Source organism: Labeo rohita, chromosome 2 (assembly GCF_022985175.1).
Source record: "Labeo rohita strain BAU-BD-2019 chromosome 2, IGBB_LRoh.1.0, whole genome shotgun sequence".
NCBI classification, from domain to species: Eukaryota; Metazoa; Chordata; class Actinopteri; order Cypriniformes; family Cyprinidae; genus Labeo; species Labeo rohita.
The window spans coordinates 8900957-8913595 of NC_066870.1; the positions used below are offsets into that span (position 1 = coordinate 8900957).

The 12639-nt window shown below is 40.8% G+C and overlaps 1 protein-coding gene and 1 long non-coding RNA gene across 7 annotated transcripts in view; one reads left to right on the forward strand and one right to left on the reverse strand.

Moving 5' to 3' along the window:
- The window catches only part of mib1 (MIB E3 ubiquitin protein ligase 1), a 72204-nt gene that overhangs the window by 22870 nt on the left and 36695 nt on the right, over positions 1–12639 (reverse strand). The window lies entirely within an intron of this gene.
- LOC127181424 (uncharacterized) lies at positions 9081–10600 on the forward strand. Its single transcript, XR_007829777.1, has 2 exons — positions 9081–9428; positions 9641–10600. It is a non-coding gene; the product is annotated as an uncharacterized LOC127181424 (long non-coding RNA).

A 12639-nucleotide genomic window follows, 5' to 3' on the forward strand; every position in this document is an offset into this window, starting at 1 on the left:
AATATGATTTGTATGCGACAAGAATAATGCAACAAAAGAAATCCATATTTCACTTAGACTATGTGTGATACACAGGTGTTATATATCAAAAACATTAAATGGAAATACCTCCAGGGATCCAAAAAGCATAATAAGTACAAACTCATGGATGCATGATTGATTTAAGAAGTTTTCTACACATTGGAGGGCAGATGACATTTGGCAGTGAGTTAACACTGAGAATTTTCTTCTTTGTGTAGTGTTGAAAAATTCTTTGATTGGTAGCTGACTCACTTAGGAGTGGTAGACATCACTGCTATAAATCTTAGGCTTTAAATCACTCCAACCCCAAACTGTTTACTCGAGGTGGGTAAATTCAATCCACCAAAACAGCTCAGCTGGTGTCCATGCTCTTTTGAAATAAGCAGCCAGCAAAGAAACACTGAACTAACAAGCCAGCAGACAGGTGTCTAATAAGCGTGTATTAAGGATACAGTTGGGTGTACTTGAAGTTAGATGCCCATTAACAGCAGTATGATGCATTGCTGACAGGTTGATTTAATGATCTGCATTGGGGTTCCATTTACAGCTTGCTCAAGCATTACGGTCACAAAATGCATTTATAATACATTTAGGTCTTGCCAAGTAAAGGGTATTAATAGTGTAGTCTAGGAGTCTGACCAAAAAGTTATATTAGGCTATAAATGATTTTGATAACACTTTATTTTAAGGACCAACTCTCACTATGAACTTGTTGCTTATTAGCATGCATATTACTAGCATATTGGTTGTTTATTAGTATTTATTAGGCACATATTAATTCCTTATTCTGCATGACCATATTCTAGATCCCCTAACCTGGCCCAATATCTAAACTTTTGTAGATTGATGCAGAAAGGTGTTATATAGAGGAAATTCATCTTTAAACTGAGTGGATGCTGGAAAAATAGCATCAATAGAAACCATTTATTTCTGAACTCAAAAGTGCAGATGCTAGCTGAATCATGAGGCCACCAATGCTCAACTTCTCCATCATTCTCTTACCTGTCAGTTTGAGTTAAGTAGATACAGTGACCTCCAAGTCACCATATGGGTTTCTATGGCAACCATGTATGAATTATTCAACTCTTGAGCATGGGTCAGTTATTAACATGGGTCAGTATGCAAAATGTAAATGTTACTGATGCACTGACACAGTTTGGGTGAAGTCTTTTCAATTTGTGCTCTGATAAATGTTGATTCATTAATGGGAGAAATTTAAAGTGACTGGAAGTCAGCCAAATATCTATTCTAAGTCTATGAAAAGAACATCGTAAAATCCTTTTTGAACAGGGATAAAGTCTACTACTAGAAATAAAACTTATTATAGCAATGGCAGATACAAAGCAATCATAAAATTATGAAAAACAGATTTAAATGCTATAAATGTCACACTTTTGTTTGAGACCTAAAGTATTATTAATTATTGCAGTGCGTCACTTACTTTCTATACCCATCTCCCCTAATGCTACTCATGATATCATACACAATCCTGTCTCTTACCATTACAACACTAACTACAACAATTACTGGATCAGAATAATGACTTGGCTAACCCCCAGAAGAAGAACAAGCACTTTGATTGGGCAAAAGGCAGTTTGGTTTGCTTTAGTTTGTCCTTGGATAGTCTGGCTTGATTGATTACAGTCCTTTACCCCAGTGGAAGTAGACATATGCATGTAGGGGAAAGGTTGAAATGTGTATTGTCCAAATAGTTTTCCATTTTCGGTTGCAATGACACCAGCAGATGGTCTTATAGGTGATTTGTGGAAAAGTGGAATATAGAGATTTAGACATTTTGGAATCCACCCAGACATTTTAGGTTATTAATATGACACAGCTAGTAGTCTTATTAAAGTAGTTCATTTCCAGAACAAAAATTTCCTGATAATTTACTCACTCCCACGTGATACAAGATTATGTTGGAAAGGACAGGTGCGGTTAGTTCTTAGTTCATTTAGTCTGTCTACTTCGGTTCAAAAAGGTAAGGTAGGGTGAAAAACTCCATCTCATGTTTACTTTCAACTTCAAAATTGTCCGACATTGTTTAACCTTTTTCTGTAAAGGTCGTTTGACTTTCTTTGGACATTCGCTTTGTAAACACTGGGTCGGTACTTTCGCCTACGTCACACATGACTTTTCCAACATGATTACATAATGCGTGAGGTCAGGCTGGTGCAAGACAAGCATTTGTGGTTAAAAAGTATATAAATTTTTACTGTTTTAAAAAAATGATTGATTGCTTCGCTACATAAAGCTCAAAGTATACTTCGTTTTTGTACGCGTATGCTAGTGTATGTGAACAGTTGAACGCATAGCCTTTCAAAGTATACTCCATTTGATGTTGTGCATGAACGCGAACAGTCAACACATGCACTCTAGAAAGCTTCATCCATGTCCAGTGTCTGCTTTATTTTGCCATGTTATGATGGATATCTGATATTTTTTAATCTTTTAAACAAAGTTGGGCTGTCTCATACCCTCTTGCTCACAAGCGCTTGTCAATGTGAGCGTCTGTTGTAGTCTCTGCTATTTTGTTGTTGTTGCTCCATCTCTTTAGTTTCGTTTTCTATAGTGAAACAATTGGCCGGGGAGAGTGGTGCCTCCTGGTGGAACATCTGAACACTGCAAAATAACTTCAATGCGCACGTGTGACTTACACGTACAAAGTACACGCGGTTACAAAAATCGAGTGGTGCACATACAGTAGGTGCTTAGTGTTCTGATGACGAAATTCACATCACACGTAAAAAGTGAAGTATACTTTGAGCTTTAGACCCTTATTCCTGAGCCTTTGATCGTGTAGAGCCCCTTGAGGCTGCGTTGAAACTGCAATTTGGACCTTCAACCCGTTGGCTCCCATTGAAGCCCACTATATGGAGAAAAATCCTGAAATGTTTTCATCAAAAACCTTAATTTCTTTGTGACTGAAGACAGAAAGACATGAACATTTTGGATCACATGGGGGTGAGCAGGGTTTCTGCAGGTTTTATGAGGGTAAATTTAAGACTTTTTGAGGACCTTTTTAAAAACAACTAAATAAAATTTAAGGAAAAAAAAACTGAAGGGAAAACAATACAGCAATATGTTCTCTATACATCCAGCATAGTTCGAGTTTTACTTTTGAATTAGCAGGAATCTAGCAGTTGTTGTCGTTTGAGTTTTCCCTATTTTCTTCAATTTCCTTCCATTTTAAGTAGCTTGTAAAAGCGTTGTGCGCATTTTACTTTCAATTTTAAAATAGCCGCATTAACATAACGTAACAAACTTTTATTAACAAAACAAATAATAATACACCATGTTATATGGCTAATATAAAATAACTTACACAAATTTTAAACGGGTATATAAAACTGAAAAATCAGTAAACATAGTCAGTCTTGTCTTTCTCACCTCTCTCTTCTTGTCAGTCAGCAGAACTCACTCTCTTGACGTGATAAATAAAATCTGGTCTATGATGCGACTGTCGTTCGGCACACTGCATTGAGCAGCCGCAATCAGTTTTAACTGTATTGTCTGTTCTCTAACTGAACTAAATGATTTTTATTACAAGATGATGATGACAGATGAAGCAGCACATACCGCCATCTACCACGTATTGTTTAATGAATACTGACCTAAGCCATGTAGCACAGAAATTACGCTTTCGCTTCACTTTAAAATGAAACACGAGGAAACAATCCCTCACGAAAATTAATGCCATGATCATATGAATTTAAAAATTGCTGCTCTGATTTATATCCTTTTCAAAGCCTTAATTCACAGAAAAGTAATTTAAGACTTTAAGACCCGGAAACCCTGGGTGAGTAAATTATCAGGAAATTTTTATTCTGGAAGTGAACTTTGTTTACAAATGTTACACCACGCAAACACGCAAGACATAAAAACAGACATTTCCCACAGGTCCTAATGCCCATTCAGTAAAGAGTTTTAATTCCATAGGGGGCACTGTTGGCCTACTTCTAATAAAATGCAAGTAAAATGCACAAATGACATTCAGACTGTGTTTCTGATTAAATAAAGCAGTAATTGATGTCATAAAATCTCGAGTATGTTTTGACTGAGGTCAGGAGCTATAGCTTACATGAATTAAAAAAACAAAACAAAAAAAAAACATGACACTTGATTGACATTAAATTAAATAATTATTTATATATGCTGATTTACTAATTATGTGTAATATGCTATTTTTTTTTTAGGTAATTATGAGCTCTAAAAGATTAAGAATTAAACTGCTTTAGACCATCTACAAATGTTTAGACCAAATAAAATGTTATGGTTACCACTGCATCTTTCTGAAAAATAAATTAATTAATTAGAAAAATGCAGCGATTGATATATAGTTCATTTGTTAGTTATTATCAAAGTTTCAATGTACTGTTATTATAAAAGAACTTCTTTATTGTTTATTTAATTCTAACAGATAAGTTTTTGTTAAAAACTAACCAAAATGTAAAATAATTTGCTTATAATTTTTGCACAGGAGAGCCTTCTTGTGAGAGACTGGTGTTGTTTCCAAACAAAAGGAAATATATCAGTATCGGCATCAGCTATCGGCCAAAATGAGTTGGAAAAATAAAAAATAAAAAAAATCTGCATATCGGCAAAAATCCAATAAAGTGCATCCCCAAGTTTAACTTAAAAATCTTACCTTTAAGGGGAAAAAAATTGGCATTGGACTGTTGTGCAGTCTTCTCAAGTATTTACACCTATGCCCTCCGAGTCATAATTTGAAATAAAAATGGCTTTCAAACCAGAATTATAGGTTGAAGTGAGCTGAATCCAATGCTGCTCATATTGTTGGGTGTTTCTACCACCGAGTATTACAGTAAATGCGCAGGGGGGTTTGGAGCTGAGGTGAGAGATCAAAGTAGAGCAGTGGTAGAGCCGCAGTGGGGCTGAGTGGAACAATGGCCAGGAGCTGAGAGACCGACTGCCACAGGCTTCCCCCGACAGCACTCACTTCGGCCCTCGATAAATCACTTTTATGCCGTCTGCCACTCAACAGCTTTACCCGCTTCATGATGGAATGCTTAAAGGGCTGAGGAATGGGGGAGAGAGAAACAGACCAAGAAGAAAAAAAAAAAACAGGGTGGAGGACCTAGTGTTATAACCAAGTACGCTAAATACAGAGGGCATGTTTACGCTAAATTCAACACTGCACGACAGTCTCACGAGGTGAAGGTGTTTTTCATCCTGATAGAATAAAACCAAACATCTTGACTCATCCACCTACCTTAAAGTTGCCGTACAATGCCAAATAAGAAATCAAATCTCGCTCCCTAGACAGGTCTGTTATATGCAATCAATCCCATCTAGTCTTAAGAGCTGTGCCAAAATTAATCAGACAAATAACATTAAAAAAGTCATTTGTCTTTTTGCACAGACCCCAAAGCCCATGGTAATTAAAAACCCTGCTTAACTCAATACTTATTACCATTCAGTCAGTCAGATACTGATGTGATTGATGAGATCTCTTGTTACAGGGGTACCTGAACTCAGCACTTCCGGGACAGCTTTCAAAACTACAGAGAATTACCCACGGGTGGTGCACCCGGTCAAAGCACTAACTGTCAGAGTGAAGCTGAGCCGAAGTTCTCAGGTTGTGTCTGAAAACCTTAGCTGTGCAACATTTGCAGTGATCGTAGCAAAATGTTATACATTTCAGAATGGCTTTATACAATAAAAAATAAATAAAAATCTGAGCTAAATGGTTGTTAGATTTGTCAATTTTGACAGTTTAAATTAATCCAGGAGGTTGAACCAGGATCTCTAAGGTGGACACAGCAACAAAAGGTATTTTCCCCCTTCTGTAGAACAACTTGTGTTAAACCGCAGAAGAGAAGTAAAATACAACAAAGTAATTTGTTTTATTTTATTGGCCTTTCTCTGATCGATAACGGCTCAATTAAACATTCACAATTTATGACCTAAAGGAGAAATTAGACAGCACATTTGTATGGTATATGCATGGAGTGAGTGGAATTTAACTCAAGAGACGACTGATGTGGAAAAAAAGGGCTGACCAGACCAAAAGATCCTCCTCACTGACAGAGGAACTTCACTATTGAAACTTCCAGAACAAAAATTTATAGATCATTTACTTGCCCTCTTGTCATCCAAGATGTTCATGTCTTTCTTTCTTCAGTCGTAAAGAAATTATGTTTTTGAGGAAAACATTTCAAGATTTTTCTCCATATAGTGGACTTCAGTGGTGCCCATTAGTTTGAACATCCAAAATGCAGTTTAAATGCAGCTTCAAAAGGGCTCTTAACGATCCCAGCCAAGGATGAAGGGTTTCAGTGAAACAGTTATTTTCTAAAAAAGAAAAACTACAATTTATATACTTTTGGACCTCAACTGCTCGTCTTTTCTAGCTCTGCGATGTGCATGCGTACTTTGTGTAATCTGTGCCAATACACTTAGGGTATGCCAAAAAACTCATCTCATTTTCTTCTCCAACTTCAAAATCATCCTACATCGCTGCAGAAGTACCGACCCAGATCAAACGTCCTTTACAAAAAAAGGTAAAACAGTGATGAAGGATGATTTTGAAGTTGGAGGAGAAAACAAGATGGGAGTTTTTCGACCCGGATTACACAGAGTACGCATGTGCATCGCAGAGCTAGACAAGGCGAGCATTTGAGGTCAAAAGGTATATAAATTGTAAATGCTTTTAGAAAATAACCGATCGTTTGGCTAAATAAAACCCTTCTTCTTCGGCTGGGATCATGTAGAGCCCCTTGAATTTGCATTTAAACTGCATTTTGGAAGTTCAAACTTGGAGGCACCATGGAAGTCCACTACGTGGAGAAAAATTTTCCTCAAGAAACTATTTCTTAACGACTGAAGAAAGAAAGACATGAACATCTTGGATGACAAGAGAGTGAGTAAAATATTTTTTAAAATTTTGTTCTAGAAGTGAACTTCTCCTTTAAGATAAAGCACCCATGTTTTGATGAGGGGTGGCTTTCTCCGAAGATTCATTTTATGACATCCCAGGTTTTAGGGTGGTGTTTTTAAATTTCCTTGAATGAGTGGTTCACTAACTGCTAGTTTTTGCAGCCCTGTGAACTATAAAATGTGTCTTTTTTTAATTAAGGTGCTGTTTGACTGAGGGTTAGGCTTCAAGCTGATGCATTACCCAGAGTGCATTACACCTGGCAAACAGTCAATTTTCGTAATGCCCATAAATACAGAGAGCATTTGAATGCCAATACGTTAGACTGTGAATGCATTAATTGCATTGTACTTCACGAAAAAAAGACTTGAGATTCTGCAAGCATTACACAATCTTTAGGATTTTTTTTTTCTACATCTGATCCAGAGATTTTTTTTTTTTTTCTGGCAATTTAATGCAAGTTAGAAACGTATTTTTGTAATCCTCAAAGGTTTGCCCAACACTGCCGCAAGCTATAGAAGGTGGGAGAGGAGAAGCCTCAGGACAATTACCAACTAGAGATTTACATTATTTAACAGAGACATTACACTAAACGATGTGAAAACATTACTTTGAGAGATTAGATAGCGCCTTGAGCGCTGTAATTATCTCCGTGTGGGGGTGGGTGGACTGCAGAGGTAGCATTGTTACTGCAGGTAGAGAGACGCAGCAGTGGAGGACAAAGCCTTGAGATGACAGAGGACATTGCTGGCTACAACCAGCTCTCTGAACGAGGGGACCTCCTAATTAAACATTTCTCTGGTTGTGCCTCAGGAAGCCTGAACGTGGCTCTTGAAAATTAATGAAAAGCTCAAGAGGGAAGAACAAAACTTGAACCCTGGGGAAATCCTGGCGTGTCCCAGAACCGAGATAAATCATAAGCTCGATACGAGTTTGACAGCTGCAGACAGACAGCTAAGCTAGTGTCCTTTGAAACACCGTAACAGGTCTGATCCAAACTGCACTCTATAGACTTTTCATAAACCTTCAAGCGCTATTCGCTCCCCCTCTTCTCTCACACCTAACTGCGTGTGTTACTAAGTATAGTGACAAGGAGAGGCAAGATCTACCATATGCAGCATGTTCCGGCACTATTTAAAAGAGAACTGAGAGTAGGATGGGGGCTGTTTAGATGGAGAGATAGAGTAGGGGGGTGGAGAGGTTGGGTGTTAGAAAAGCAGGGGAGGGGAAACGAGTGAGGGAAATAAAAGTGGAACCATGAGAGACCACTTTATTTGGCGCTACTAAAAATAACACAGCGAATAGCAGGCCGGCAAGCCAGTGCTGCGCTAACACAAGCTAGCTACTTGCCTTGCTGGACACACAATCGATAGGTGGAACGCTGGATGGGAGACTTCCCAGAGCTTGTAGGGGGACAGCTGCCTTGGTGCAAGGAGGGGGAGGCGGGGGTTATTTTTTGCACTGGTTGACTAAATATGGTCACAGGGAGGTGAGCGAGATACCGAAGAGGAGCTAGTTCTAAAATGCTTCTCCTGCTAAAAAGTGCTAGTGATTTAGCTTTTTGAGGCGCAACAGCTGGCTTCTTTTGTGGCTAGTGGCTTTTCGCTCACTTTCAAGAACACCACAGAGGGTCTCTGAAAGCAGACAAGGCAACAAACGTAAAACAAATCACGTCACCTTAGATTAGACTTACCAAGAAAACTGTTTACAATGAAAAGTTGTCAGAGAAGTAACAATCTGCATGCATTCAAATTAAAATGGCCTTTCCTCTTTATAAATCTGACAATAGGAGGCAGCGGCTTGAGGGATAAAACCGCAGTTTTAAAATGATGCAGATCAGAAAGAAACTAGCCAAGCGCTAAAGCGCTAGAGAGATTTCAAGCAGTCATGCACATCTTCACAGAATTCACTGAGAATGCACATGCTAGAGATGGGAGGGAGGAGGGGGTGAAAGTGCTGCAGTTTTTTCTGCCCGTTTTTAGAGCAGCAGCGACAGCTCCTCGTGTCAGCATGATGTCTATCCCTGCCTAAATGTAAGCCGTGAGTATGCTTTCTTCACCCGGCTCCACCCCTCCTGCTTTACCACTCTTGTTCCTTCTCCACAACACTCGTTCACTATCCCCCCTCCACACCCCCCCCCCCCCCTTCGTCAGAGAAGCTGAATCAGCGAGTCAGCATGCGATGGCTGCAGCAGCTGGAGAACTCCGGAGGTCATTATGGCTCTTCACACACAGGAGAGAAGAAAGAGGGAGGAGCAGAGAGCGGAGGAAACTGAGCTGACAGGTAATATATGCTCCCCGTGCCTTCCTCCCTCCGGACGGTGAGTTTGCCCCCCATGCCGGCTGGTCCGCACTGACGTCTCTGCTTTTTTCCCTCTCCGTTCCGGATGCACTGGGGGTTAAGCGCGTGGCCGGTCAGCCGCGGTGTGTGCGGTTAAGAGGGAGTGGAATTTACAGCTCTGCAGCAGCATGATGAGAAAAACTACTTCTTTGGGAACACCTCGTGAAATGTAAGTGCTCCCCACCTCCCCCCACCGCAAGGAAAACGGCAGGGATGTGTGAAACGGTCGGACAGACAGGTGTAGGTGGAACGGGGGAAAGTTGCTGTCATCTGAATGGATTTGCTTGCTTGCTCGCTCGCTAGAATACTGTTTCCACCTCGCTCGCTCACTCGCTCGCTCTTGTGCCCTACCTCACTCTCTCGTGTCTCTTGCTTATCCAGCGTTGGTCAGGCAGCAGGCTGCTGCAGCACAGCACTCTCTGGTTCATTACCTCCTCATGGCTGCAGCAGTGAAGACATCTAAAAGACGGACTCAGAAACTCACAGTCCCCGAAACGTGCAGCTTTTATCTGGGATCTTTTCGCTCCGAGGCGCTTTCGGATGGAATACAACTCTATCGGGATGGTTGCACACTTTGCCAACACTCAATTTTCCAATGGCCAGCCGTAATTACTGGAAGCATGTTTGGTGTTTCGAGAGCGCTTTCGTAACAGCAGGGGGACAGGTGTACGCTGGCCAAGAAGGGACATTGGTGTCACAGTGGGACGCAAGTTTCAGGCCAGGTGGGGGGTGAATCGGATTGATGGAAAAACAGATGTGCTGGCATATTAATTCTCCAGAGAGGGCGGTTCGGTGGCTGCTGGATATGTGTGTCAGTGAGTGAACCCACAACACCCAGGGTAGTAACCCAGTTTCTCTCTGTCTCTCTGCATGCTTTCCAATCACTAGGCAGGGGCAGGGCTGTAGTGCTGCAGTGCCATCTCCCCCTCTCAACACACTCATCCCTAAATCTTTACTAACATTGTGGCGCCACAAGAGTCCAGCCATACCTCGCCATCGTATCTAACCCTGTCAAGCACCACAAACTCATCCAGGATTTCCACCCCTGCCCAGAATAGCCTGTCTAAGTGTCCTTCTGTTATGTTTCCACCCCTGCACCTCTCCTTTTGGCCTGGTATTGGATAGGCTCCTGAGAGGAGGGGGATGAGACAGGGCGGTGTTGACTTGTGGAATGTGTGGAGCCGGAGCAAAGATTCATTAGAGAGCTACTGAACATTTCATGCTGCCATGCAAACAGTTATTGATCTCTAGCACACAGCATCAGAGTTCTAGAGAAGCTTCTAGAATAAACACACCCAGGTCAACTCTGGGGAGAAAAAAAAAAGAAAAAAAAAAAGAAAACGGAATATGGTTCGCAAGAAAAAAAGAAACTAAAACTTAATAGGAGAGGAGAATCAGCACACACATTACAAATCACTATTGCTGAGTGGGCATTAGCTCTTGCATGTGACCTCTGGCCTGGTCTGTGTGGCTAAAGCCCAAATCCTGCTCACAATAGCTTCCTGTTCCACTTGGATCAACCTCATTTTTGGACCTCAGCAACCAGTCTGACATACAACTGAGAATGTGGTTAAACAACGGACAACCAGATGGAAAACGGATGGAAAGGAGATGCATACCACGTTCAGGACACTGTTACATTAGAAATGCGTCTTTTTTTTTTTTTTGTGAGGAGTCCTTTGAACTTTTATGGACAAGAACTCCAGGCAACAAGAACAAGCACAGGAACACTTTCTGTGTTTTTACCAATTTTACAAACTTTTTTACCTTAAAAAAAAAAAAAAAACCTATATGGCATTGTTCTTTTCCAGATTCCCTACGGATACCCCACAATCTTTCAAGGACAGCCAAGGTCAAGAGAAGATACAAGTGCGAACCCCAATGTGTGTAATACGTACCGGAAACACAGTGTCTGGATGAGGCAAAAGAAATAAGCGTGATCTAAAGAATCTGTGAAAGTCACCTTAGGTATAACTCTGCGTTCTCCAGGATTGTTTAAAAAAAAAAAAAAAAAAAATCTACCGACGTGATTAAATGTGTTTGGTTTAAATAAGGGCTGCGCTAACCAAACATCTGAATATCTGAAAAGGTAAGGAAACTCAGCTGTGTGGGGCTGCCTACTTGGTGTACATACTTCTTTATGTGCCCATATGAACATATGACAGCTATGGAATGTAAAGAAGTATGTATTCTTGGTCAGGTGCTGATCCTCAGTATATAAAATGTGCCATGATTCTCTGCATTACTGAATATGGGTACATTGAAACAGTAGTGCGATTAATTTTGTAACTTCATGCAGCAGTGGATTCTGAGAGAAGTTGCTGCTCTTTCTGTGACTTCACCAGCAGTCCACACCACCTCTCCCTAATTCAGCAACTGACATGCTAGATAGCTCATTTCTGCAGGTAGACTAACAGTAAAATAACAGTTTGTAGTGGCCACTTTCTTGGTGACAGAATGAGTCACCGCTACCTAAAAGGTCCATTAACGGCCCGAGACATCGCCACAGAGCTCCTTTCATTATTGGAGAGTTTGCTGCATTCTAAGCTTTGAATTGTGGCCAGCTGCATCTAAGATCCTATTTCTGCAGGAGCGGCATGTGCCAGAACCATTAATACCTTAATCTTTTTAAACTTGCCTAGAGAGGGTAAGTTTAGGACAAGTTTTGTCCCTTAAAAGTTAGATCTTGCTACAGGGAAGCTGCTGAGGTAACAGTTCCATAAAGGTGAGCCGAGCTTGGCTGTTAAAAAGGAAGCTTCTCTCACATTGTGGGATAGCACCGTTGTCTGTTTCACCCTGCCACCCATTCCTGCCCCCATTGTTCATGTTTGCTAAGCTTGCCAAATGCTTTGCTGGACCACAGTGTAGTCAGATTAGAGCATGGAAAAGTGACAATGCAGGATCAGAGTTGGGTCTGCCTGTCAGCTGATTCCAATTGTCTTCTACAAAAGGTAGATGGGGGCCTTCAGAAGAGGACCTCTTTTTTATTTTTGGTCTACTGGTGTGCAGCGGCTTACAATAAGAATCACTGTGAACACAGTAGAACGAATGTTCGAGTAGAACAAATGCTGAACTTTGATCAACAGGTGACAAAAACTGCCATGTGAGGGGATTTCGGGGGTTTGAATGCTTTCCGACTCCAGTTGTTTGGCGGCACACCGCATCATCTACCTAGTGAGGTAATATCTGATTCTAAGGTCAGAGCACCGCTGCAATTTCTTGCATTGCATTTGACAAAAGCTTCGGTTTTAAACCTCTTGTACTTGTGTTACCGACCCAAAAAAAACGTAAAGCACGCACTGCGTGCAAAGATACAGTAAGGTTTTTTGGTCATGACTGGAGCCTGGGAGAGCTTGTGGCCCATTTTTCTGAATGTCAGA